Source organism: Pan troglodytes, chromosome Y (assembly GCF_028858775.2).
Source record: "Pan troglodytes isolate AG18354 chromosome Y, NHGRI_mPanTro3-v2.0_pri, whole genome shotgun sequence".
NCBI lineage: Eukaryota > Metazoa > Chordata > Mammalia > Primates > Hominidae > Pan > Pan troglodytes.
Window position 1 is genome coordinate 13,493,762 of NC_072422.2, and position 25,864 is coordinate 13,519,625.

Below are 25,864 nucleotides of genomic sequence, written 5' to 3' on the forward strand. Positions count from 1 at the left end.
TCCAAATGTCCCCTTGAAGATTCTAGGAAAAGAGTGTTTCAAAGCTGCTCAATCAACATAAATATTCCACGCCATGAGATGCATGCACACATCCAAAGGAGTTTGTCAAAATGCTTCTGTCTAGTTTTTATGTGAAGGGATTTCCTTTTCCACCACAGGCCTCAAGGTGCTCCAAATGTCCACTTCCAGATTCTACTAAAACAGTGTTTCAAAACTGGTCAATGAAAAGAAATGTTCAACTCTGTGAGATGAATGCACACAGCATAAAGTAATTTGTCAGAATGCTTCTATCTACTTTTTACGTGAAGATATCTCCTTTTCCGCATTAGGCCACAAAAGGCTCCAAATGTCCACTTCCAGGTCCTACTAAAAGAGCATTTCGAAGCTGGTCAATCAAAAGAAAGGTTCAACTCTGTGAGAGGAATGCACACATCACAAAGATGTTTTTCAGAATGCCTCCATCTAATTTTTATATGAAGATATTTCCCTTTCCGTGATAGGCCTCAAAGTGCTCCAAATGTCGTCATCCAGATTCAACAAAAAGTATGTTTCATAACTGCTCAATGAAAATTAACTTTCAACTCTGTGAGATGAATGCGCACACGAAAAAGAAATTTGTCAGTATGCTTCTGTCTAGTTCTTATGTGAAGATATTTCCTTTTCCACCGTAGGCCTCAAAGCGTTCCAAAGGTCCACTTGTAGATTCTGCCAAAAGAGTGTTTCAAAACTGTTCAATGAAAAGTAAGGTGCAACTCTGTGAGATGAATGCACACATCACATAGAAAGCTTCTCAGATAGCTTCTGTCTAGCTGTGATATGAAGATATTTCGTTATCCACCGTAGGCCTCAGAGCACTCGAAATGTCCACTTGCAGATGCTACAAAAGAGTGTTTCAAAACTACTCAATGTAAAGCAAGGTTCAGCCCCGTGAGATGAATGCATGCATCCCAAAGTAGTTTGTGAGAATGCTTCTGTCTAGGTTTTTTGTGAATGTATTTCCTTTCCAGCAAAGGCCTCAAAGTGCTCCAAAAATCCACTTGCAGATTCCCCAGAGGAAGGTTTCAAAACTGCTCAATGGAAAGTAAGGTTCAACTCTGTGAGATGAATGTACACATCACAAAGTAGTTTGTCAAAATCCTTCTGTCTAGTTTTAATGTGAAGATATTTCCTTTTCGTGTTTCAAAACTGGTCAATCCAAAGTAAGGTTCCACTCTGTGAGATGAATACACATATCACAAGAAAATTCTCAGAATGCTTCTGTCTAGTTCTTAGGTGAAGATATTTCCTTTGCCACAGTAGACCTCAAAGCACTCCAAATGTCCACATGCAGATCATTCAAAAAGGGTGTTTCAAAACTGCTCAATAAACACTAAGGTTTCACTCTGTGTGATAAGTGCACATATCACAAAGAAGGTTGTCCGAGTGCTTCTGTCTAATTTTTGTGTGAAGATATTTCCTTTTCCACCACAGGCCCCAAACCTTCCAAATGCCTACTTGCAGATTCTACAGAAAGAGTGTTTCAAAGCTGCTCAATCAAAAGATAGTTTCAACTCTGTGAGACGAATGCACACATCACAAAGAAGCTTGTCAGAATGCTTGTGTCTAGTTCTTATGGGAAGATATTTCCTTTAACACCATAGCCCTCCAAGCGCTCAAAATGTCCACTTGCAGATTCTACGAAAACAGTGTTTCAAAACTGTTCAACCAGAGGAAGGTTCAACTCTGTGAGATGAATGCACACATCACAAAGAAATTTATCAGAATCCTTCTGTCTACTTCTTAAGTGAAGATATTTCCTTTTCCACCATAGGCCTCAAAGCACTCCAAAGGTCCACTTGCAGATAGTAGAAAAAGGGGGTTTCCAAACTGCTCAATCAAAAGTAAGGTTCAGCTTTGTGAGATGAATGCATATGTCACAAAGAATGTTGTGAGAATGCTTCTGTCTCCTTTTTATGTGAAGACGATTCCTTTTCCACTATAGGCCTCAAACCGCTCCAAATGTCCATTTGCAGATTCTACAAAAAGAGTGCTTCAAAGCTACTCAATCCAACGAAGGTTCAAATCTGTGAGATGAATTCTCACGTCACAAAGAAGCTTCTCAGAATGCTTCTCTCTAGTTATTATTATACGAAGACATTTCGTTATCCACCATAGGCCTCCAAGAGCTCCAAATATCCACTTTCAGATTCTACAAAAAGAATGTTTCAAAGCTGCTCAATCAAAAGAAAAGTGAAACTCTGTGTGATACGAAAGCACACATCACATTGGAGTTTCTCATAATGCTTCTGCCTAGTTATTACATGAAGACGTTTCGTTATCCACCATAGGCCTTGAAGCGCTCCAAATGTCATCTTGCAGATACTACAAAAAGAGTATTTAAAAATTCCTCAATGAAAAGTAAGGTTCAACTCTGTGAGAAGAATGCACACATCACAAAATAGTTTGTCAGAGTGCTTCTGTCTAGTTGTTATGTGAAGATATTTCCTTTTCCGTCAGAGGCCTCAAGCCACTGCAAATATCCACTGGGAGATTCTACAGATAGAGTGTTTCAAAGTTGCTCAGTCAAAAGAAAGGTTCAACTCTGTGAGTTGAATGCACACATCCCAAAGGAGTTTGTCACAATGCTTCTGTCTAGTCTTTATGTGAAGATATTTCCTTTTCCACCATAGGCCTCAAAGCAATCCAAAGGTCCACTTTCAAATTCTACAAAAAGTGTGTTTCAAAACTGCTCAATGAAAAGCAAGGTTCAACTCTGTGAGATGAATGTACACATCACAAAGAAGTTTGTCAGAACGCTTCTCTCCAGTTTTATTGTGAAGCTATTTCCTTTTCCACCAGAGGCCTCAAAGCGATCCAAATGTCCACTTGCAGATTTTATAAAAATACTGTTTCAAAGCTGCTCAGTCAAAAGAACAGTTCAACTCTGTGAGACGAATGCTCACATTACAAAGAAGTTTGTGAGAATTCTTCTGTCTAGTTATTATGTGAAGATATTTCGTTATCCACCAGAGGCCTCAAAGCCCTCCAAATATCCACCTGCAGATTCTACAAAAAGAGTGTTTCAAAACTGCTCAATGAAAAGTAAGGATCAACTCTGTGAGATGAATGCACACATCACAAAGAAGTTTGCCAGAATGCTTCTGTCTAGTTTTTAGGTGGAGATATTTCCTTTTCCTCCACAGGCCTCAAAGCGCTTCAAATGTTCACATGCAAATTCTACCAAAAGAGGGTTTCAAAGCTGCTCAATCAAAAGAAAGGTTCAACTCTGTGAGATGAATGCACACATCGGAAAGAAGTTTGTCAGAAGGCTTCCATCTAGTTTTTATGTGAATATATTTCTTTTTCGACCCTAGGCCTCAAAGCCCTCCAAATATCCACCTGCAGATTCTACAAAAAGAGTGTTTCAAAACTGCTCAATGAAAAGTAAGGATCAACTCTGTGAGATGAATGCACACATCACAAAGAAGTTTGTCAGAAGGCTTCCATCTAGTTTTTATGTGAATATATTTCTTTTTCGACCCTAGGCCTCAAAGCGCTTCAAATGTCCACTTGCAGATTCTACGAAAAGTGTTTCAAAATGGCTCAATTGAAAGTAAGGTTTAACTCTGTGAGATTAATGCACACACCACAAAGAAATTGGTCAGAATGCTTCTGTCTCCTTCTGATGTGAAGATATTTTCTTTTCCACCGTAGGCCTCAAAGCACTTCGAATGTCCACTTGCATTTATTACAAAAGTGGTCTTTCAAAGATGCTCAATCAAAAGTAAGGGTCAAGTCTGAGAGATAAATGCACACATCCCAAAGGTGGCTCTCAGAGTGCTTCTGTCAAGTTTTTATGTGAAGATATTTCCTTTTCCACCGTAGGCCTCAAAGCACAACAAATATCCACTTGCAGATTCTACAAATAGAGTGTTTCAAGATTGCTTAATCAAAAGAAAGGTTCAACTCTGTGAGATGAATGCACACATCTCGAAGAAGTTTGTCAAAATGCGTCCGTCTAATTTTTATGTGAAGATATTTCCTTTTCCACCTTAGGCTTCATAGCGTTCCAAATGTCCACTTGCAGATTCCACAAAAAGAGTGTTTCAAAACTGCTCAATCACAAGAAAGTTGAAATCTATGAAGTAAATTCACACATCACAAAGAAGTTTGTCAGAATGCTTCTGTCTAGTTTTTATGTGAAGATATTGCCTTTTCCACCATAGGCCTCAAAGCGCTGCAAAGGTCCACTAGCAGATTCTACGAAAAGAGTGTTTCAAAGCTGCTCCATCAAAGGAAAGATTCAACTCTGTGAGATGAGTGCAGATATCACAAATAAGTTTCTCAGAATGCTTCTGTCTAGTTATTATATGAAGACATTTCGTTTTCCAACAAAGGCCTCAAAGCGCTCCAAATGACTACTTGCAGATTCTACAAAAAGAGTGTTTCAAAACTGCTCAATGAAAATTAAGGTTCAACTCTGTGAGATGAATGCACATATCACAAAGAAATTTGTCAGAATGCTTCTGTCTTGTTCTTATGTGAAGATATTTAATTTTCCAGGATCGGCCTCAAAGCACTCCAATTATCCACTTTCCTATAGTACAAAAAAAGTCTTTCAAACTGCTCAATCAAAAGTGAGGTTCAACTCTGTGAGATGAATGCACGTATCACAAAGACAGTTTTCAGAATGCTTCTGACTAGTATTTATGTGAAGATATTATCTTTTCCACCATAGGCCTCAAAGCACAACCAATGTCCGTTTGCAGATTCTACAGAGAGTTTCATGACTGTTCAATCAAAAGAAAAGTTCAACTCTTTGACATGAATGCACATATCACAAAGAAGTTTTTCAGAATGCTTCTGTCTAGTTTTTATATGAAGATATTTCCCTTTCTACCATAAGCCTCAAAGCACTCCAAATGTCCACTCCCACATTCTACAAATGGAGTGTTTCAAAGCTGGTCTATCAAAAGAAATGTTCAACTCTCTGAGATGTATGCACACATCACAGAGAAGTTTGTCAGTATGCTTCTGTCTAGTTTTTATGTGAAGATATTTCCTATTGAACCATAGGCCTGAAATTGCTCCAAATGTCCCCTTGAAGATTCTAGAAAAAGAGAGTTTCAAAGCTGCTCAATCAACAGAAATATTCCACGCCATGAGATGCATGCACACATCCAAAGGAGTTTGTCAAAATGCTTCTGTCTAGTTTTTATGTGAAGGGATTTCCTTTTCCACCACAGGCCTCAAGGTGCTCCAAATGTCCACTTCCAGATTCTACTAAAACAGTGTTTCAAAACTGGTCAATGTAAAGAAATGTTCAACTCTGTGAGATGAATGCACACAGCATAAAGTAATTTGTCAGAATGCTTCTATCTACTTTTTACGTGAAGATGTTTCCTTTTCCGCATTAGGCCACAAAAGGCTCCAAATGTCCACTTCCAGGTTCTACTAAAAGAGCATTTCGAAGCTGGTCAATCAAAAGAAAGGTTCAACTCTGTGAGATGAATGCACACATCACAAAGATGTTTTTCAGAATGCCTCCATCTAATTTTTATATGAAGATATTTCCCTTTCCGTGATAGGCCTCAAAGTGCTCCAAATGTCGTCATCCAGATTCAACAAAAAGTATGTTTCATAACTGCTCAATGAAAATTAACTTTCAACTCTGTGAGATGAATGCGCACACGAAAAAGAAATTTGTCAGTATGCTTCTGTCTAGTTCTTATGTGAAGATATTTCCTTTTCCACCGTAGGCCTCAAAGCGTTCCAAAGGTCCACTTGTAGATTCTGCCAAAAGAGTGTTTCAAAACTGTTCAATGAAAAGTAAGGTTCAACTCTGTGAGATGAATGCACACATCACATAGAAAGCTTCTCAGATAGCTTCTGTCTAGCTGTGATATGAAGATATTTCGTTATCCACCGTAGGCCTCAGAGCACTCGAAATGTCCACTTGCAGATGCTACAAAAGAGTGTTTCAAAACTACTCAATGAAAAGCAAGGTTCAGCCCCGTGAGATGAATGCATGCATCCCAAAGTAGTTTGTGAGAATGCTTCTGTCTAGGTTTTTTGTGAATGTATTTCCTTTCCAGCAAAGGCCTCAAAGTGCTCCAAAAATCCACTTGCAGATTCCCCAGAGGAAGGTTTCAAAACTGCTCAATGGAAAGTAAGGTTCAACTCTGTGAGATGAATGTACACATCACAAAGTAGTTTGTCAAAATCCTTCTGTCTAGTTTTAATGTGAACATATTTCCTTTTCGTGTTTCAAAACTGGTCAATCCAAAGTAAGGTTCAACTCTGTGAGATGAATACACATATCACAAGAAAGTTCTCAGAATGCTTCTGTCTAGTTCTTAGGTGAAGATATTTCCTTTGCCACAGTAGACCTCAAAGCACTCCAAATGTCCACATGCAGATCATTCAAAAAGGGTGTTTCAAAACTGCTCAATAAACACTAAGGTTTCACTCTGTGTGATAAGTGCACATATCACAAAGAAGGTTGTCCGAGTGCTTCTGTCTAATTTTTGTGTGAAGATATTTCCTTTTCCACCACAGGCCCCAAACCTTCCAAATGCCTACTTGCAGATTCTACAGAAAGAGTGTTTCAAAGCTGCTCAATCAAAAGATAGTTTCAACTCTGTGAGACGAATGCACACATCACAAAGAAGCTTGTCAGAATGCTTGTGTCTAGTTCTTATGGGAAGATATTTCCTTTAACACCATAGCCCTCCAAGCGCTCAAAATGTCCACTTGCAGATTCTACGAAAACAGTGTTTCAAAACTGTTCAACCAGAGGAAGGTTCAACTCTGTGAGATGAATGCACACATCACAAAGAAATTTATCAGAATCCTTCTGTCTACTTCTTAAGTGAAGATATTTCCTTTTCCACCATAGGCCTCAAAGCACTCCAAAGGTCCACTTGCAGATAGTAGAAAAAGGGGGTTTCCCAACTGCTCAATCAAAAGTAAGGTTCAGCTTTGTGAGATGAATGCATATGTCACAAAGAATGTTGTGAGAATGCTTCTGTCTCCTTTTTATGTGAAGACGATTCCTTTTCCACTATAGGCCTCAAACCGCTCCAAATGTCCATTTGCAGATTCTACAAAAAGAGTGCTTCAAAGCTACTCAATCCAACGAAGGTTCAAATCTGTGAGATGAATTCTCACGTCACAAAGAAGCTTCTCAGAATGCTTCTCTCTAGTTATTATTATACGAAGACATTTCGTTATCCACCATAGGCCTCCAAGAGCTCCAAATATCCACTTTCAGATTCTACAAAAAGAATGTTTCAAAGCTGCTCAATCAAAAGAAAAGTGAAACTCTGTGTGATACGAAAGCACACATCACATTGGAGTTTCTCATAAGGCTTCTGCCTAGTTATTACATGAAGACGTTTCGTTATCCACCATAGGCCTTGAAGCGCTCCAAATGTCATCTTGCAGATTCTACAAAAAGAGTATTTAAAAATTCCTCAATGAAAAGTAAGGTTCAACTCTGTGAGAAGAATGCACACATCACAAAAAAGTTTGTCAGAGTGCTTCTGTCTAGTTGTTATGTGAAGATATTTCCTTTTCCGTCAGAGGCCTCAAGCCACTGCAAATATCCACTGGGAGATTCTACAGATAGAGTGTTTCAAAGTTGCTCAGTCAAAAGAAAGGTTCAACTCTGTGAGTTGAATGCACACATCCCAAAGGAGTTTGTCACAATGCTTCTGTCTAGTCTTTATGTGAAGATATTTCCTTTTCCACCATAGGCCTCAAAGCAATCCAAAGGTCCACTTTCAAATTCTACAAAAAGTGTGTTTCAAAACTGCTCAATCAAAAGCAAGGTTCAACTCTGTGAGATGAATGTACACATCACAAAGAAGTTTGTCAGAACGCTTCTCTCCAGTTTTATTGTGAAGCTATTTCCTTTTCCACCAGAGGCCTCAAAGCGATCCAAATGTCCACTTGCAGATTTTATAAAAATACTGTTTCAAAGCTGCTCAGTCAAAAGAACAGTTCAACTCTGTGAGACGAATGCTCACATTACAAAGAAGTTTGTGAGAATTCTTCTGTCTAGTTATTATGTGAAGATATTTCGTTATCCACCAGAGGCCTCAAAGCCCTCCAAATATCCACCTGCAGATTCTACAAAAAGAGTGTTTCAAAACTGCTCAATGAAAAGTAAGGATCAACTCTGTGAGATGAATGCACACATCACAAAGAAGTTTGCCAGAATGCTTCTGTCTAGTTTTTAGGTGGAGATATTTACTTTTCCTCCACAGGCCTCAAAGCGCTTCAAATGTTCACATGCAAATTCTACAAAAAGAGGGTTTCAAAGCTGCTCAATCAAAAGAAAGGTTCAACTCTGTGAGATGAATGCACACATCGGAAAGAAGTTTGTCAGAAGGCTTCCATCTAGTTTTTATGTGAATATATTTCTTTTTCGACCCTAGGCCTCAAAGCGCTTCAAATGTCCACTTGCAGATTCTACGAAAAGTGTTTCAAAATGGCTCAATTGAAAGTAAGGTTTAACTCTGTGAGATTAATGCACACACCACAAAGAAATTGGTCAGAATGCTTCTGTCTCCTTCTGATGTGAAGATATTTTCTTTTCCACCGTAGGCCTCAAAGCACTTCGAATGTCCACTTGCATTTATTACAAAAGTGGTCTTTCAAAGATGCTCAATCAAAAGTAAGGGTCAAGTCTGAGAGATAAATGCACACATCCCAAAGGTGGCTCTCAGAGTGCTTCTGTCAAGTTTTTATGTGAAGATATTTCCTTTTCCACCGTAGGCCTCAAAGCACAACAAATATCCACTTGCAGATTCTACAAATAGAGTGTTTCAAGATTGCTTAATCAAAAGAAAGGTTCAACTCTGTGAGATGAATGCACACATCTCGAAGAAGTTTGTCAAAATGCGTCCGTCTAATTTTTATGTGAAGATATTTCCTTTTCCACCTTAGGCTTCATAGCGTTCCAAATGTCCACTTGCAGATTCCACAAAAAGAGTGTTTCAAAACTGCTCAATCACAAGAAAGTTGAAATCTATGAAGTAAATTCACACATCACAAAGAAGTTTGTCAGAATGCTTCTGTCTAGTTTTTATGTGAAGATATTGCCTTTTCCACCATAGGCCTCAAAGCGCTGCAAAGGTCCACTAGCAGATTCTACGAAAAGAGTGTTTCAAAGCTGCTCCATCAAAGGAAAGATTCAACTCTGTGAGATGAGTGCAGATATCACAAATAAGTTTCTCAGAATGCTTCTGTCTAGTTATTATATGAAGACATTTCGTTTTCCAACAAAGGCCTCAAAGCGCTCCAAATGACTACTTGCAGATTCTACAAAAAGAGTGTTTCAAAACTGCTCAATGAAAATTAAGGTTCAACTCTGTGAGATGAATGCACATATCACAAAGAAATTTGTCAGAATGCTTCTGTCTTGTTCTTATGTGAAGATATTTAATTTTCCAGGATCGGCCTCAAAGCACTCCAATTATCCACTTTCCTATAGTACAAAAAAAGTCTTTCAAACTGCTCAATCAAAAGTGAGGTTCAACTCTGTGAGATGAATGCACGTATCACAAAGACAGTTTTCAGAATGCTTCTGACTAGTATTTATGTGAAGATATTATCTTTTCCACCATAGGCCTCAAAGCACAACCAATGTCCGTTTGCAGATTCTACAGAGAGTTTCATGACTGTTCAATCAAAAGAAAAGTTCAACTCTTTGACATGAATGCACATATCACAAAGAAGTTTTTCAGAATGCTTCTGTCTAGTTTTTATATGAAGATATTTCCCTTTCTACCATAAGCCTCAAAGCACTCCAAATGTCCACTCCCACATTCTACAAATGGAGTGTTTCAAAGCTGGTCTATCAAAAGAAATGTTCAACTCTCTGAGATGTATGCACACATCACAGAGAAGTTTGTCAGTATGCTTCTGTCTAGTTTTTATGTGAAGATATTTCCTATTGAACCATAGGCCTGAAATTGCTCCAAATGTCCCCTTGAAGATTCTAGAAAAAGAGTGTTTCAAAGCTGCTCAATCAACAGAAATATTCCACGCCATGAGATGCATGCACACATCCAAAGGAGTTTGTCAAAATGCTTCTGTCTAGTTTTTATGTGAAGGGATTTCCTTTTCCACCACAGGCCTCAAGGTGCTCCAAATGTCCACTTCCAGATTCTACTAAAACAGTGTTTCAAAACTGGTCAATGAAAAGAAATGTTCAACTCTGTGAGATGAATGCACACAGCATAAAGTAATTTGTCAGAATGCTTCTATCTACTTTTTACGTGAAGATATTTCCTTTTCCGCATTAGGCCACAAAAGGCTCCAAGTGTCCACTTCCAGGTTCTACTAAAAGAGCATTTCGAAGCTGGTCAATCAAAAGAAAGGTTCAACTCTGTGAGAGGAATGCACACATCACAAAGATGTTTTTCAGAATGCCTCCATCTAATTTTTATATGAAGATATTTCCCTTTCCGTGATAGGCCTCAAAGTGCTCCAAATGTCGTCATCCAGATTCCACAAAAAGTATGTTTCGTAACTGCTCAATGAAAATTAACTTTCAACTCTGTGAGATGAATGCGCACACGAAAAAGAAATTTGTCAGTATGCTTCTGTCTAGTTCTTATGTGAAGATATTTCCTTTTCCACCGTAGGCCTCAAAGCGTTCCAAAGGTCCACTTGTAGATTCTGCCAAAAGAGTGTTTCAAAACTGTTCAATGAAAAGTAAGGTTCAACTCTGTGAGATGAATGCACACATCACATAGAAAGCTTCTCAGATAGCTTCTGTCTAGCTGTGATATGAAGATATTTCGTTATCCACCGTAGGCCTCAGAGCACTCGAAATGTCCACTTGCAGATGCTACAAAAGAGTGTTTCAAAACTACTCAATGTAAAGCAAGGTTCAGCCCCGTGAGATGAATGCATGCATCCCAAAGTAGTTTGTGAGAATGCTTCTGTCTAGGTTTTTTGTGAATGTATTTCCTTTCCAGCAAAGGCCTCAAAGTGCTCCAAAAATCCACTTGCAGATTCCCCAGAGGAAGGTTTCAAAACTGCTCAATGGAAAGTAAGGTTCAACTCTGTGAGATGAATGTACACATCACAAAGTAGTTTGTCAAAATCCTTCTGTCTAGTTTTAATGTGAAGATATTTCCTTTTCGTGTTTCAAAACTGGTCAATCCAAAGTAAGGTTCAACTCTATGAGATGAATACACATATCACAAGAAAATTCTCAGAATGCTTCTGTCTAGTGCTTAGGGGAAGATATTTCCTTTGCCACAATAGACCTCAAAGCACTCCAAATGTCCACATGCAGATCATTCAAAAAGGGTGTTTCAAAACTGCTCAATAAACACTAAGGTTTCACTCTGTGTGATAAGTGCACATATCACAAAGAAGGTTGTCCGAGTGCTTCTGTCTAATTTTTGTGTGAAGATATTTCCTTTTCCACCACAGGCCCCAAACCTTCCAAATGCCTACTTGCAGATTCTACAGAAAGAGTGTTTCAAAGCTGCTCAATCAAAAGATAGTTTCAACTCTGTGAGACGAATGCACACATCACAAAGAAGCTTGTCAGAATGCTTGTGTCTAGTTCTTATGGGAAGATATTTCCTTTAACACCATAGCCCTCCAAGCGCTCAAAATGTCCACTTGCAGATTCTACGAAAACAGTGTTTCAAAACTGTTCAACCAGAGGAAGGTTCAACTCTGTGAGATGAATGCACACATCACAAAGAAATTTATCAGAATCCTTCTGTCTACTTCTTAAGTGAAGATATTTCCTTTTCCACCATAGGCCTCAAAGCACTCCAAAGGTCCACTTGCAGATAGTAGAAAAAGGGGGTTTCCAAACTGCTCAATCAAAAGTAAGGTTCAGCTTTGTGAGATGAATGCATATGTCACAAAGTATGTTGTGAGAATGCTTCTGTCTCCTTTTATGTGAAGACGATTCCTTTTCCACTATAGGCCTCAAACCGCTCCAAATGTCCATTTGCAGATTCTACAAAAAGAGTGCTTCAAAGCTACTCAATCCAACGAAGGTTCAAATCTGTGAGATGAATTCTCACGTCACAAAGAAGCTTCTCAGAATGCTTCTCTCTAGTTATTATTATACGAAGACATTTCGTTATCCACCATAGGCCTCCAAGAGCTCCAAATATCCACTTTCAGATTCTACCAAAAGAATGTTTCAAAGCTGCTCAATCAAAAGAAAAGTGAAACTCTGTGTGATACGAAAGCACACATCACATTGGAGTTTCTCATAAGGCTTCTGCCTAGTTATTACATGAAGACGTTTCGTTATCCACCATAGGCCTTGAAGCGCTCCAAATGTCATCTTGCAGATACTACAAAAAGAGTACTTAAAAATTCCTCAATGAAAAGTAAGGTTCAACTCTGTGAGAAGAATGCACACATCACAAAATAGTTTGTCAGAGTGCTTCTGTCTAGTTGTTATGTGAAGATATTTCCTTTTCCGTCAGAGGCCTCAAGCCACTGCAAATATCCACTGGGAGATTCTACAGATAGAGGGTTTCAAAGTTGCTCAGTCAAAAGAAAGGTTCAACTCTGTGAGTTGAATGCACACATCCCAAAGGAGTTTGTCACAATGCTTCTGTCTAGTCTTTATGTGAAGATATTTCCTTTTCCACCATAGGCCTCAAAGCAATCCAAAGGTCCACTTTCAAATTCTACAAAAAGTGTGTTTCAAAACTGCTCAATCAAAAGCAAGGTTCAACTCTGTGAGATGAATGTACACATCACAAAGAAGTTTGTCAGAACGCTTCTCTCCAGTTTTATTGTGAAGCTATTTCCTTTTCCACCAGAGGCCTCAAAGCGATCCAAATGTCCACTTGCAGATTTTATAAAAATACTGTTTCAAAGCTGCTCAGTCAAAAGAACAGTTCAACTCTGTGAGACGAATGCTCACATTACAAAGAAGTTTGTGAGAATTCTTCTGTCTAGTTATTATGTGAAGATATTTCGTTATCCACCAGAGGCCTCAAAGCCCTCCAAATATCCACCTGCAGATTCTACAAAAAGAGTGTTTCAAAACTGCTCAATGAAAAGTAAGGATCAACTCTGTGAGATGAATGCACACATCACAAAGAAGTTTGCCAGAATGCTTCTGTCTAGTTTTTAGGTGGAGATATTTCCTTTTCCTCCACAGGCCTCAAAGCGCTTCAAATGTTCACATGCAAATTCTACCAAAAGAGGGTTTCAAAGCTGCTCAATCAAAAGAAAGGTTCAACTCTGTGAGATGAATGCACACATCGGAAAGAAGTTTGTCAGAAGGCTTCCATCTAGTTTTTATGTGAATATATTTCTTTTTCGACCCTAGGCCTCAAAGCCCTCCAAATATCCACCTGCAGATTCTACAAAAAGAGTGTTTCAAAACTGCTCAATGAAAAGTAAGGATCAACTCTGTGAGATGAATGCACACATCACAAAGAAGTTTGTCAGAAGGCTTCCATCTAGTTTTTATGTGAATATATTTCTTTTTCGACCCTAGGCCTCAAAGCGCTTCAAATGTCCACTTGCAGATTCTACGAAAAGTGTTTCAAAATGGCTCAATTGAAAGTAAGGTTTAACTCTGTGAGATTAATGCACACACCACAAAGAAATTGGTCAGAATGCTTCTGTCTCCTTCTGATGTGAAGATATTTTCTTTTCCACCGTAGGCCTCAAAGCACTTCGAATGTCCACTTGCATTTATTACAAAAGTGGTCTTTCAAAGATGCTCAATCAAAAGTAAGGGTCAAGTCTGAGAGATAAATGCACACATCCCAAAGGTGGCTCTCAGAGTGCTTCTGTCAAGTTTTTATGTGAAGATATTTCCTTTTCCACCGTAGGCCTCAAAGCACAACAAATATCCACTTGCAGATTCTACAAATAGAGTGTTTCAAGATTGCTTAATCAAAAGAAAGGTTCAACTCTGTGAGATGAATGCACACATCTCGAAGAAGTTTGTCAAAATGCGTCCGTCTAATTTTTATGTGAAGATATTTCCTTTTCCACCTTAGGCTTCATAGCGTTCCAAATGTCCACTTGCAGATTCCACAAAAAGAGTGTTTCAAAACTGCTCAATCACAAGAAAGTTGAAATCTATGAAGTAAATTCACACATCACAAAGAAGTTTGTCAGAATGCTTCTGTCTAGTTTTTATGTGAAGATATTGCCTTTTCCACCATAGGCCTCAAAGCGCTGCAAAGGTCCACTAGCAGATTCTACGAAAAGAGTGTTTCAAAGCTGCTCCATCAAAGGAAAGATTCAACTCTGTGAGATGAGTGCAGATATCACAAATAAGTTTCTCAGAATGCTTCTGTCTAGTTATTATATGAAGACATTTCGTTTTCCAACAAAGGCCTCAAAGCGCTCCAAATGACTACTTGCAGATTCTACAAAAAGAGTGTTTCAAAACTGCTCAATGAAAATTAAGGTTCAACTCTGTGAGATGAATGCACATATCACAAAGAAATTTGTCAGAATGCTTCTGTCTTGTTCTTATGTGAAGATATTTAATTTTCCAGGATCGGCCTCAAAGCACTCCAATTATCCACTTTCCTATAGTACAAAAAAAGTCTTTCAAACTGCTCAATCAAAAGTGAGGTTCAACTCTGTGAGATGAATGCACATATCACAAAGACAGTTTTCAGAATGCTTCTGACTAGTATTTATGTGAAGATATTATCTTTTCCACCATAGGCCTCAAAGCACAACCAATGTCCGTTTGCAGATTCTACAGAGAGTTTCATGACTGTTCAATCAAAAGAAAAGTTCAACTCTTTGACATGAATGCACATATCACAAAGAAGTTTTTCAGAATGCTTCTGTCTAGTTTTTATATGAAGATATTTCCCTTTCTACCATAAGCCTCAAAGCACTCCAAATGTCCACTCCCACATTCTACAAATGGAGTGTTTCAAAGCTGGTCTATCAAAAGAAATGTTCAACTCTCTGAGATGTATGCACACATCACAGAGAAGTTTGTCAGTATGCTTCTGTCTAGTTTTTATGTGAAGATATTTCCTATTGAACCATAGGCCTGAAATTGCTCCAAATGTCCCCTTGAAGATTCTAGAAAAAGAGAGTTTCAAAGCTGCTCAATCAACAGAAATATTCCACGCCATGAGATGCATGCACACATCCAAAGGAGTTTGTCAAAATGCTTCTGTCTAGTTTTTATGTGAAGGGATTTCCTTTTCCACCACAGGCCTCAAGGTGCTCCAAATGTCCACTTCCAGATTCTACTAAAACAGTGTTTCAAAACTGGTCAATGAAAAGAAATGTTCAACTCTGTGAGATGAATGCACACAGCATAAAGTAATTTGTCAGAATGCTTCTATCTACTTTTTACGTGAAGATATTTCCTTTTCCGCATTAGGCCACAAAAGGCTCCAAGTGTCCACTTCCAGGTTCTACTAAAAGAGCATTTCGAAGCTGGTCAATCAAAAGAAAGGTTCAACTCTGTGAGAGGAATGCACACATCACAAAGATGTTTTTCAGAATGCCTCCATCTAATTTTTATATGAAGATATTTCCCTTTCCGTGATAGGCCTCAAAGTGCTCCAAATGTCGTCATCCAGATTCCACAAAAAGTATGTTTCGTAACTGCTCAATGAAAATTAACTTTCAACTCTGTGAGATGAATGCGCACACGAAAAAGAAATTTGTCAGTATGCTTCTGTCTAGTTCTTATGTGAAGATATTTCCTTTTCCACCGTAGGCCTCAAAGCGTTCCAAAGGTCCACTTGTAGATTCTGCCAAAAGAGTGTTTCAAAACTGTTCAATGAAAAGTAAGGTTCAACTCTGTGAGATGAATGCACACATCACATAGAAAGCTTCTCAGATAGCTTCTGTCTAGCTGTGATATGAAGATATTTCGTTATCCACCGTAGGCCTCAGAGCACTCGAAATGTCCACTTGCAGATGCTACAAAAGAGTGTTTCAAAACTACTCAATGTAAAGCAAGGTTCAGCCCCGTGAGATGAATGCATGCATCCCAAAGTAGTTTGTGAGAATGCTTCTGTCTAGGTTTTTTGTGAATGTATTTCCTTTCCAGCAAAGGCCTCAAAGTGCTCCAAAAATCCACTTGCAGATTCCCCAGAGGAAGGTTTCAAAACTGCTCAATGGAAAGTAAGGTTCAACTCTGTGAGATGAATGTACACATCACAAAGTAGTTTGTCAAAATCCTTCTGTCTAGTTTTAATGTGAAGATATTTCCTTTTCGTGTTTCAAAACTGGTCAATCCAAAGTAAGGTTCAACTCTATGAGATGAATACACATATCACAAGAAAATTCTCAGAATGCTTCTGTCTAGTGCTTAGGGGAAGATATTTCCTTTGCCACAATAGACCTCAAAGCACTCCAAATGTCCACATGCAGATCATTCAAAAAGGGTGTTTCAAAACTGCTCAATAAACACTAAGGTTTCACTCTGTGTGATAAGTGCACATATCACAAAGAAGGTTGTCCGAGTGCTTCTGTCTAATTTTTGTGTGAAGATATTTCCTTTTCCACCACAGGCCCCAAACCTTCCAAATGCCTACTTGCAGATTCTACAGAAAGAGTGTTTCAAAGCTGCTCAATCAAAAGATAGTTTCAACTCTGTGAGACGAATGCACACATCACAAAGAAGCTTGTCAGAATGCTTGTGTCTAGTTCTTATGGGAAGATATTTCCTTTAACACCATAGCCCTCCAAGCGCTCAAAATGTCCACTTGCAGATTCTACGAAAACAGTGTTTCAAAACTGTTCAACCAGAGGAAGGTTCAACTCTGTGAGATGAATGCACACATCACAAAGAAATTTATCAGAATCCTTCTGTCTACTTCTTAAGTGAAGATATTTCCTTTTCCACCATAGGCCTCAAAGCACTCCAAAGGTCCACTTGCAGATAGTAGAAAAAGGGGGTTTCCAAACTGCTCAATCAAAAGTAAGGTTCAGCTTTGTGAGATGAATGCATATGTCACAAAGTATGTTGTGAGAATGCTTCTGTCTCCTTTTATGTGAAGACGATTCCTTTTCCACTATAGGCCTCAAACCGCTCCAAATGTCCATTTGCAGATTCTACAAAAAGAGTGCTTCAAAGCTACTCAATCCAACGAAGGTTCAAATCTGTGAGATGAATTCTCACGTCACAAAGAAGCTTCTCAGAATGCTTCTCTCTAGTTATTATTATACGAAGACATTTCGTTATCCACCATAGGCCTCCAAGAGCTCCAAATATCCACTTTCAGATTCTACAAAAAGAATGTTTCAAAGCTGCTCAATCAAAAGAAAAGTGAAACTCTGTGTGATACGAAAGCACACATCACATTGGAGTTTCTCATAATGCTTCTGCCTAGTTATTACATGAAGACGTTTCGTTATCCACCATAGGCCTTGAAGCGCTCCAAATGTCATCTTGCAGATACTACAAAAAGAGTACTTAAAAATTCCTCAATGAAAAGTAAGGTTCAACTCTGTGAGAAGAATGCACACATCACAAAATAGTTTGTCAGAGTGCTTCTGTCTAGTTGTTATGTGAAGATATTTCCTTTTCCGTCAGAGGCCTCAAGCCACTGCAAATATCCACTGGGAGATTCTACAGATAGAGGGTTTCAAAGTTGCTCAGTCAAAAGAAAGGTTCAACTCTGTGAGTTGAATGCACACATCCCAAAGGAGTTTGTCACAATGCTTCTGTCTAGTCTTTATGTGAAGATATTTCCTTTTCCACCATAGGCCTCAAAGCAATCCAAAGGTCCACTTTCAAATTCTACAAAAAGTGTGTTTCAAAACTGCTCAATCAAAAGCAAGGTTCAACTCTGTGAGATGAATGTACACATCACAAAGAAGTTTGTCAGAACGCTTCTCTCCAGTTTTATTGTGAAGCTATTTCCTTTTCCACCAGAGGCCTCAAAGCGATCCAAATGTCCACTTGCAGATTTTATAAAAATACTGTTTCAAAGCTGCTCAGTCAAAAGAACAGTTCAACTCTGTGAGACGAATGCTCACATTACAAAGAAGTTTGTGAGAATTCTTCTGTCTAGTTATTATGTGAAGATATTTCGTTATCCACCAGAGGCCTCAAAGCCCTCCAAATATCCACCTGCAGATTCTACAAAAAGAGTGTTTCAAAACTGCTCAATGAAAAGTAAGGATCAACTCTGTGAGATGAATGCACACATCACAAAGAAGTTTGCCAGAATGCTTCTGTCTAGTTTTTAGGTGGAGATATTTCCTTTTCCTCCACAGGCCTCAAAGCGCTTCAAATGTTCACATGCAAATTCTACCAAAAGAGGGTTTCAAAGCTGCTCAATCAAAAGAAAGGTTCAACTCTGTGAGATGAATGCACACATCGGAAAGAAGTTTGTCAGAAGGCTTCCATCTAGTTTTTATGTGAATATATTTCTTTTTCGACCCTAGGCCTCAAAGCCCTCCAAATATCCACCTGCAGATTCTACAAAAAGAGTGTTTCAAAACTGCTCAATGAAAAGTAAGGATCAACTCTGTGAGATGAATGCACACATCACAAAGAAGTTTGTCAGAAGGCTTCCATCTAGTTTTTATGTGAATATATTTCTTTTTCGACCCTAGGCCTCAAAGCGCTTCAAATGTCCACTTGCAGATTCTACGAAAAGTGTTTCAAAATGGCTCAATTGAAAGTAAGGTTTAACTCTGTGAGATTAATGCACACACCACAAAGAAATTGGTCAGAATGCTTCTGTCTCCTTCTGATGTGAAGATATTTTCTTTTCCACCGTAGGCCTCAAAGCACTTCGAATGTCCACTTGCATTTATTACAAAAGTGGTCTTTCAAAGATGCTCAATCAAAAGTAAGGGTCAAGTCTGAGAGATAAATGCACACATCCCAAAGGTGGCTCTCAGAGTGCTTCTGTCAAGTTTTTATGTGAAGATATTTCCTTTTCCACCGTAGGCCTCAAAGCACAACAAATATCCACTTGCAGATTCTACAAATAGAGTGTTTCAAGATTGCTTAATCAAAAGAAAGGTTCAACTCTGTGAGATGAATGCACACATCTCGAAGAAGTTTGTCAAAATGCGTCCGTCTAATTTTTATGTGAAGATATTTCCTTTTCCACCTTAGGCTTCATAGCGTTCCAAATGTCCACTTGCAGATTCCACAAAAAGAGTGTTTCAAAACTGCTCAATCACAAGAAAGTTGAAATCTATGAAGTAAATTCACACATCACAAAGAAGTTTGTCAGAATGCTTCTGTCTAGTTTTTATGTGAAGATATTGCCTTTTCCACCATAGGCCTCAAAGCGCTGCAAAGGTCCACTAGCAGATTCTACGAAAAGAGTGTTTCAAAGCTGCTCCATCAAAGGAAAGATTCAACTCTGTGAGATGAGTGCAGATATCACAAATAAGTTTCTCAGAATGCTTCTGTCTAGTTATTATATGAAGACATTTCGTTTTCCAACAAAGGCCTCAAAGCGCTCCAAATGACTACTTGCAGATTCTACAAAAAGAGTGTTTCAAAACTGCTCAATGAAAATTAAGGTTCAACTCTGTGAGATGAATGCACATATCACAAAGAAATTTGTCAGAATGCTTCTGTCTTGTTCTTATGTGAAGATATTTAATTTTCCAGGATCGGCCTCAAAGCACTCCAATTATCCACTTTCCTATAGTACAAAAAAAGTCTTTCAAACTGCTCAATCAAAAGTGAGGTTCAACTCTGTGAGATGAATGCACATATCACAAAGACAGTTTTCAGAATGCTTCTGACTAGTATTTATGTGAAGATATTATCTTTTCCACCATAGGCCTCAAAGCACAACCAATGTCCGTTTGCAGATTCTACAGAGAGTTTCATGACTGTTCAATCAAAAGAAAAGTTCAACTCTTTGACATGAATGCACATATCACAAAGAAGTTTTTCAGAATGCTTCTGTCTAGTTTTTATATGAAGATATTTCCCTTTCTACCATAAGCCTCAAAGCACTCCAAATGTCCACTCCCACATTCTACAAATGGAGTGTTTCAAAGCTGGTCTATCAAAAGAAATGTTCAACTCTCTGAGATGTATGCACACATCACAGAGAAGTTTGTCAGTATGCTTCTGTCTAGTTTTTATGTGAAGATATTTCCTATTGAACCATAGGCCTGAAATTGCTCCAAATGTCCCCTTGAAGATTCTAGAAAAAGAGAGTTTCAAAGCTGCTCAATCAACAGAAATATTCCACGCCATGAGATGCATGCACACATCCAAAGGAGTTTGTCAAAATGCTTCTGTCTAGTTTTTATGTGAAGGGATTTCCTTTTCCACCACAGGCCTCAAGGTGCTCCAAATGTCCACTTCCAGATTCTACTAAAACAGTGTTTCAAAACTGGTCAATGAAAAGAAATGTTCAACTCTGTGAGATGAATGCACACAGCATAAAGTAATTTGTCAGAATGCTTCTATCTACTTTTTACGTGAAGATATTTCCTTTTCCGCATTAGGCCACAAAAGGCTCCAAGTGTCCACTTCCAGGTTCTACTAAAAGAGCATTTCGAAGCTGGTCAATCAAAAGAAAGGTTCAACTCTGTGAGAGGAATGCACACATCACAAAGATGTTTTTCAGAATGCCTCCATCTAATTTTTATATGAAGATATTTCCCTTTCCGTGATAGGCCTCAAAGTGCTCCAAATGTCGTCATCCAGATTCCACAAAAAGTATGTTTCGTAACTGCTCAATGAAAATTAACTTTCAACTCTGTGAGATGAATGCGCACACGAAAAAGAAATTTGTCAGTATGCTTCTGTCTAGTTCTTATGTGAAGATATTTCCTTTTCCACCGTAGGCCTCAAAGCGTTCCAAAGGTCCACTTGTAGATTCTGCCAAAAGAGTGTTTCAAAACTGTTCAATGAAAAGTAAGGTTCAACTCTGTGAGATGAATGCACACATCACATAGAAAGCTTCTCAGATAGCTTCTGTCTAGCTGTGATATGAAGATATTTCGTTATCCACCGTAGGCCTCAGAGCACTCGAAATGTCCACTTGCAGATGCTACAAAAGAGTGTTTCAAAACTACTCAATGTAAAGCAAGGTTCAGCCCCGTGAGATGAATGCATGCATCCCAAAGTAGTTTGTGAGAATGCTTCTGTCTAGGTTTTTTGTGAATGTATTTCCTTTCCAGCAAAGGCCTCAAAGTGCTCCAAAAATCCACTTGCAGATTCCCCAGAGGAAGGTTTCAAAACTGCTCAATGGAAAGTAAGGTTCAACTCTGTGAGATGAATGTACACATCACAAAGTAGTTTGTCAAAATCCTTCTGTCTAGTTTTAATGTGAAGATATTTCCTTTTCGTGTTTCAAAACTGGTCAATCCAAAGTAAGGTTCAACTCTATGAGATGAATACACATATCACAAGAAAATTCTCAGAATGCTTCTGTCTAGTGCTTAGGGGAAGATATTTCCTTTGCCACAATAGACCTCAAAGCACTCCAAATGTCCACATGCAGATCATTCAAAAAGGGTGTTTCAAAACTGCTCAATAAACACTAAGGTTTCACTCTGTGTGATAAGTGCACATATCACAAAGAAGGTTGTCCGAGTGCTTCTGTCTAATTTTTGTGTGAAGATATTTCCTTTTCCACCACAGGCCCCAAACCTTCCAAATGCCTACTTGCAGATTCTACAGAAAGAGTGTTTCAAAGCTGCTCAATCAAAAGATAGTTTCAACTCTGTGAGACGAATGCACACATCACAAAGAAGCTTGTCAGAATGCTTGTGTCTAGTTCTTATGGGAAGATATTTCCTTTAACACCATAGCCCTCCAAGCGCTCAAAATGTCCACTTGCAGATTCTACGAAAACAGTGTTTCAAAACTGTTCAACCAGAGGAAGGTTCAACTCTGTGAGATGAATGCACACATCACAAAGAAATTTATCAGAATCCTTCTGTCTACTTCTTAAGTGAAGATATTTCCTTTTCCACCATAGGCCTCAAAGCACTCCAAAGGTCCACTTGCAGATAGTAGAAAAAGGGGGTTTCCAAACTGCTCAATCAAAAGTAAGGTTCAGCTTTGTGAGATGAATGCATATGTCACAAAGTATGTTGTGAGAATGCTTCTGTCTCCTTTTATGTGAAGACGATTCCTTTTCCACTATAGGCCTCAAACCGCTCCAAATGTCCATTTGCAGATTCTACAAAAAGAGTGCTTCAAAGCTACTCAATCCAACGAAGGTTCAAATCTGTGAGATGAATTCTCACGTCACAAAGAAGCTTCTCAGAATGCTTCTCTCTAGTTATTATTATACGAAGACATTTCGTTATCCACCATAGGCCTCCAAGAGCTCCAAATATCCACTTTCAGATTCTACAAAAAGAATGTTTCAAAGCTGCTCAATCAAAAGAAAAGTGAAACTCTGTGTGATACGAAAGCACACATCACATTGGAGTTTCTCATAATGCTTCTGCCTAGTTATTACATGAAGACGTTTCGTTATCCACCATAGGCCTTGAAGCGCTCCAAATGTCATCTTGCAGATACTACAAAAAGAGTACTTAAAAATTCCTCAATGAAAAGTAAGGTTCAACTCTGTGAGAAGAATGCACACATCACAAAATAGTTTGTCAGAGTGCTTCTGTCTAGTTGTTATGTGAAGATATTTCCTTTTCCGTCAGAGGCCTCAAGCCACTGCAAATATCCACTGGGAGATTCTACAGATAGAGGGTTTCAAAGTTGCTCAGTCAAAAGAAAGGTTCAACTCTGTGAGTTGAATGCACACATCCCAAAGGAGTTTGTCACAATGCTTCTGTCTAGTCTTTATGTGAAGATATTTCCTTTTCCACCATAGGCCTCAAAGCAATCCAAAGGTCCACTTTCAAATTCTACAAAAAGTGTGTTTCAAAACTGCTCAATCAAAAGCAAGGTTCAACTCTGTGAGATGAATGTACACATCACAAAGAAGTTTGTCAGAACGCTTCTCTCCAGTTTTATTGTGAAGCTATTTCCTTTTCCACCAGAGGCCTCAAAGCGATCCAAATGTCCACTTGCAGATTTTATAAAAATACTGTTTCAAAGCTGCTCAGTCAAAAGAACAGTTCAACTCTGTGAGACGAATGCTCACATTACAAAGAAGTTTGTGAGAATTCTTCTGTCTAGTTATTATGTGAAGATATTTCGTTATCCACCAGAGGCCTCAAAGCCCTCCAAATATCCACCTGCAGATTCTACAAAAAGAGTGTTTCAAAACTGCTCAATCAAAAGTAAGGATCAACTCTGTGAGATGAATGCACACATCACAAAGAAGTTTGCCAGAATGCTTCTGTCTAGTTTTTAGGTGGAGATATTTCCTTTTCCTCCACAGGCCTCAAAGCGCTTCAAATGTTCACATGCAAATTCTACCAAAAGAGGGTTTCAAAGCTGCTCAATCAAAAGAAAGGTTCAACTCTGTGAGATGAATGCACACATCGGAAAGAAGTTTGTCAGAAGGCTTCCATCTAGTTTTTATGTGAATATATTTCTTTTTCGACCCTAGGCCTCAAAGCCCTCCAAATATCCACCTGCAGATTCTACAAAAAGAGTGTTTCAAAACTGCTCAATGAAAAGTAAGGATCAACTCTGTGAGATGAATGCACACATCACAAAGAAGTTTGTCAGAAGGCTTCCATCTAGTTTTTATGTGAATATATTTCTTTTTCGACCCTAGGCCTCAAAGCGCTTCAAATGTCCACTTGCAGATTCTACGAAAAGTGTTTCAAAATGGCTCAATTGAAAGTAAGGTTTAACTCTGTGAGATTAATGCACACACCACAAAGAAATTGGTCAGAATGCTTCTGTCTCCTTCTGATGTGAAGATATTTTCTTTTCCACCGTAGGCCTCAAAGCACTTCGAATGTCCACTTGCATTTATTACAAAAGTGGTCTTTCAAAGATGCTCAATCAAAAGTAAGGGTCAAGTCTGAGAGATAAATGCACACATCCCAAAGGTGGCTCTCAGAGTGCTTCTGTCAAGTTTTTATGTGAAGATATTTCCTTTTCCACCGTAGGCCTCAAAGCACAACAAATATCCACTTGCAGATTCTACAAATAGAGTGTTTCAAGATTGCTTAATCAAAAGAAAGGTTCAACTCTGTGAGATGAATGCACACATCTCGAAGAAGTTTGTCAAAATGCGTCCGTCTAATTTTTATGTGAAGATATTTCCTTTTCCACCTTAGGCTTCATAGCGTTCCAAATGTCCACTTGCAGATTCCACAAAAAGAGTGTTTCAAAACTGCTCAATCACAAGAAAGTTGAAATCTATGAAGTAAATTCACACATCACAAAGAAGTTTGTCAGAATGCTTCTGTCTAGTTTTTATGTGAAGATATTGCCTTTTCCACCATAGGCCTCAAAGCGCTGCAAAGGTCCACTAGCAGATTCTACGAAAAGAGTGTTTCAAAGCTGCTCCATCAAAGGAAAGATTCAACTCTGTGAGATGAGTGCAGATATCACAAATAAGTTTCTCAGAATGCTTCTGTCTAGTTATTATATGAAGACATTTCGTTTTCCAACAAAGGCCTCAAAGCGCTCCAAATGACTACTTGCAGATTCTACAAAAAGAGTGTTTCAAAACTGCTCAATGAAAATTAAGGTTCAACTCTGTGAGATGAATGCACATATCACAAAGAAATTTGTCAGAATGCTTCTGTCTTGTTCTTATGTGAAGATATTTAATTTTCCAGGATCGGCCTCAAAGCACTCCAATTATCCACTTTCCTATAGTACCAAAAAAGTCTTTCAAACTGCTCAATCAAAAGTGAGGTTCAACTCTGTGAGATGAATGCACGTATCACAAAGACAGTTTTCAGAATGCTTCTGACTAGTATTTATGTGAAGATATTATCTTTTCCACCATAGGCCTCAAAGCACAACCAATGTCCGTTTGCAGATTCTACAGAGAGTTTCATGACTGTTCAATCAAAAGAAAAGTTCAACTCTTTGACATGAATGCACATATCACAAAGAAGTTTTTCAGAATGCTTCTGTCTAGTTTTTATATGAAGATATTTCCCTTTCTACCATAAGCCTCAAAGCACTCCAAATGTCCACTCCCACATTCTACAAATGGAGTGTTTCAAAGCTGGTCTATCAAAAGAAATGTTCAACTCTCTGAGATGTATGCACACATCACAGAGAAGTTTGTCAGTATGCTTCTGTCTAGTTTTTATGTGAAGATATTTCCTATTGAACCATAGGCCTGAAATTGCTCCAAATGTCCCCTTGAAGATTCTAGAAAAAGAGAGTTTCAAAGCTGCTCAATCAACAGAAATATTCCACGCCATGAGATGCATGCACACATCCAAAGGAGTTTGTCAAAATGCTTCTGTCTAGTTTTTATGTGAAGGGATTTCCTTTTCCACCACAGGCCTCAAGGTGCTCCAAATGTCCACTTCCAGATTCTACTAAAACAGTGTTTCAAAACTGGTCAATGAAAAGAAATGTTCAACTCTGTGAGATGAATGCACACAGCATAAAGTAATTTGTCAGAATGCTTCTATCTACTTTTTACGTGAAGATATTTCCTTTTCCGCATTAGGCCACAAAAGGCTCCAAGTGTCCACTTCCAGGTTCTACTAAAAGAGCATTTCGAAGCTGGTCAATCAAAAGAAAGGTTCAACTCTGTGAGAGGAATGCACACATCACAAAGATGTTTTTCAGAATGCCTCCATCTAATTTTTATATGAAGATATTTCCCTTTCCGTGATAGGCCTCAAAGTGCTCCAAATGTCGTCATCCAGATTCCACAAAAAGTATGTTTCGTAACTGCTCAATGAAAATTAACTTTCAACTCTGTGAGATGAATGCGCACACGAAAAAGAAATTTGTCAGTATGCTTCTGTCTAGTTCTTATGTGAAGATATTTCCTTTTCCACCGTAGGCCTCAAAGCGTTCCAAAGGTCCACTTGTAGA